General features: G+C 46.9%; 9 non-coding genes across 9 annotated transcripts in view; all 9 read right to left on the bottom strand.

Moving 5' to 3' along the window:
* LOC146230435 (5S ribosomal RNA) overlaps positions 1-25 on the bottom strand; it is a 119-nt gene extending 94 nt beyond the window's left edge. The window contains exon 1 of the ribosomal RNA XR_014745693.1: positions 1-25. This exon is cut by the window's left edge and continues 94 nt beyond it. This is a non-coding gene — a ribosomal RNA (5S ribosomal RNA).
* Positions 26-213: 188 nt separating this feature from the next.
* LOC146230434 (5S ribosomal RNA) lies at positions 214-332 on the bottom strand. Its single transcript, XR_014743628.1, has one exon. It is a non-coding gene; the product is annotated as a 5S ribosomal RNA (ribosomal RNA).
* Positions 333-506: 174 nt separating this feature from the next.
* On the bottom strand, positions 507-625 carry LOC146230433 (5S ribosomal RNA). The gene has a single exon (XR_014746085.1). It is a non-coding gene; the product is annotated as a 5S ribosomal RNA (ribosomal RNA).
* A 176-nt stretch (positions 626-801) lies between these two features.
* LOC146230432 (5S ribosomal RNA) lies at positions 802-920 on the bottom strand. Its single transcript, XR_014743627.1, has one exon. It is a non-coding gene; the product is annotated as a 5S ribosomal RNA (ribosomal RNA).
* A 178-nt stretch (positions 921-1,098) lies between these two features.
* Positions 1,099-1,217, bottom strand: LOC146230431 (5S ribosomal RNA). Its single transcript, XR_014746084.1, has one exon. It is a non-coding gene; the product is annotated as a 5S ribosomal RNA (ribosomal RNA).
* Positions 1,218-1,393: 176 nt separating this feature from the next.
* LOC146230430 (5S ribosomal RNA) lies at positions 1,394-1,512 on the bottom strand. The gene has a single exon (XR_014743626.1). It is a non-coding gene; the product is annotated as a 5S ribosomal RNA (ribosomal RNA).
* A 178-nt stretch (positions 1,513-1,690) lies between these two features.
* Positions 1,691-1,809, bottom strand: LOC146230429 (5S ribosomal RNA). Its single transcript, XR_014745691.1, has one exon. It is a non-coding gene; the product is annotated as a 5S ribosomal RNA (ribosomal RNA).
* A 192-nt stretch (positions 1,810-2,001) lies between these two features.
* Positions 2,002-2,120, bottom strand: LOC146230428 (5S ribosomal RNA). The gene has a single exon (XR_014744987.1). It is a non-coding gene; the product is annotated as a 5S ribosomal RNA (ribosomal RNA).
* Positions 2,121-2,304: 184 nt separating this feature from the next.
* Positions 2,305-2,423, bottom strand: LOC146230427 (5S ribosomal RNA). The gene has a single exon (XR_014745690.1). It is a non-coding gene; the product is annotated as a 5S ribosomal RNA (ribosomal RNA).
* Positions 2,424-2,500: the final 77 nt, after the last annotated feature.

Here is a 2,500-nt window from a genome sequence, read left to right as displayed (position 1 = left end):
TTGCCAGGCTGGTATGGCCGTACGAAATAAGTTGACAACCATAGGCTACTTATCCATATACAGATTTAGCAATTGACAATGCAAGGGAGTCTCTCTCTCTCTCTCTCTCTCTCTCTCTCTCTCGTGTCAAAATGAAAACAGCTTCCAGCCCCTTTCATGAAGGACTACTTGTGCATATTGCAAGATGTCAGTTTCTAAGTGAATGAGCAAAAGAGCATACAGCACCTGGTATTCCCAGGCGGTCTCCCATCCAAGTACTAACCAGGCCCGACCCTGCTTAGCTTCCGAGATCAGACGAGATCGGGCGTTGCCAGGCTGGTATGGCCGTACGAAATAAGTTGACAACCATAGGCTACTTATCCATATACAGATTTAGCAATTGACAATGCAAGGTAGTCTCTCTCTCTCTCTCTCTCGTGTCAAAATGAAAACAGTTTCCAGCCCCTTTCATGAAGGACTACTTGTGCATATTGCAAGATGTCAGTTTCTAAGTGAATGAGCAAAAGAGCATACAGCACCTGGTATTCCCAGGCGGTCTCCCATCCAAGTACTAAGCAGGCCCGACCCTGCTTAGCTTCCGAGATCAGACGAGATCGGGCGTTGCCAGGCTGGTATGGCCGTACGAAATAAGTTGACAACCATAGGCTACTTATCCATATACAGATTTAGCAATTGACAATGCAAGGTAGTCTCTCTCTCTCTCTCTCTCTCGTGTCAAAATGAAAACAGCTTCCAGCCCCTTTCATGAAGGACTACTTGTGCATATTGCAAGATGTCAGTTTCTAAGTGAATGAGCAAAAGAGCATACAGCACCTGGTATTCCCAGGCGGTCTCCCATCCAAGTACTAACCAGGCCCGACCCTGCTTAGCTTCCGAGATCAGACGAGATCGGGCGTTGCCAGGCTGGTATGGCCGTACGAAATAAGTTGACAACCATAGGCTACTTATCCATATACAGATTTAGCAATTGACAATGCAAGGTGGTCTCTCTCTCTCTCTCTCTCTCTCGTGTCAAAATGAAAACAGCTTCCAGCCCCTTTCATGAAGGACTACTTGTGCATATTGCAAGATGTCAGTTTCTAAGTGAATGAGCAAAAGAGCATACAGCACCTGGTATTCCCAGGCGGTCTCCCATCCAAGTACTAAGCAGGCCCGACCCTGCTTAGCTTCCGAGATCAGACGAGATCGGGCGTTGCCAGGCTGGTATGGCCGTACGAAATAAGTTGACAACCATAGGCTACTTATCCATATACAGATTTAGCAATTGACAATGCAAGGTAGTCTCTCTCTCTCTCTCTCTCTCGTGTCAAAATGAAAACAGCTTCCAGCCCCTTTCATGAAGGACTACTTGTGCATATTGCAAGATGTCAGTTTCTAAGTGAATGAGCAAAAGAGCATACAGCACCTGGTATTCCCAGGCGGTCTCCCATCCAAGTACTAACCAGGCCCGACCCTGCTTAGCTTCCGAGATCAGACGAGATCGGGCGTTGCCAGGCTGGTATGGCCGTACGAAATAAGTTGACAACCATAGGCTACTTATCCATATACAGATTTAGCAATTGACAATGCAAGGTGGTCTCTCTCTCTCTCTCTCTCTCTCGTGTCAAAATGAAAACAGCTTCCAGCCCCTTTCATGAAGGACTACTTGTGCATATTGCAAGATTTCAGTTTCTAAGTGAATGAGCAAAAGAGCATACAGCACCTGGTATTCCCAGGCGGTCTCCCATCCAAGTACTAACCAGGCCCGACCCTGCTTAGCTTCCGAGATCAGACGAGATCAGGCGTTGCCAGGCTGGTATGGCCGTACGAAATAAGTTGACAACCATAGGCTACTTATCCATATACAGATTTAGCAATTGACAATGCAAGGTAGTCTCTCTCTCTCTCTCTCTCTCTCTCTCTCTCTCTCTCGTGTCAAAATGAAAACAGCTTCCAGCCCCTTTCATGAAGGACTACTTGTGCATATTGCAAGATGTCAGTTTCTAAGTGAATGAGCAAAAGAGCATACAGCACCTGGTATTCCCAGGCGGTCTCCCATCCAAGTACTAACCAGGCCCGACCCTGCTTAGCTTCCGAGATCAGACGTGATCGGGCGTTGCCAGGCTGGTATGGCCGTACGAAATAAGTTGACAACCATAGGCTACTTATCCATATACAGATTTAGCAATTCACAATGCAAGGTGGTCTCTCTCTCTCTCTCTCTCTCTCTCTCTCGTGTCAAAATGAAAACAGCTTCCAGCCCCTTTCATGAAGGACTACTTGTGCATATTGCAAGATTTCAGTTTCTAAGTGAATGAGCAAAAGAGCATACAGCACCTGGTATTCCCAGGCGGTCTCCCATCCAAGTACTAACCAGGCCCGACCCTGCTTAGCTTCCGAGATCAGACGAGATCAGGCGTTGCCAGGCTGGTATGGCCGTACGAAATAAGTTGACAACCATAGGCTACTTATCCATATACAGATTTAGCAATTGACAATGCAAGGTAGTCTCTCTCTCTCT

Source organism: Hypomesus nipponensis, chromosome 24, assembly GCF_054491055.1.
Source record: "Hypomesus nipponensis isolate SF chromosome 24, ASM5449105v1, whole genome shotgun sequence".
Classification (NCBI taxonomy): Eukaryota; Metazoa; Chordata; class Actinopteri; order Osmeriformes; family Osmeridae; genus Hypomesus; species Hypomesus nipponensis.
The sequence above is the reverse complement of the archived record's forward strand: the minus strand, read 5'-3'. Positions and strand labels throughout refer to the sequence as shown.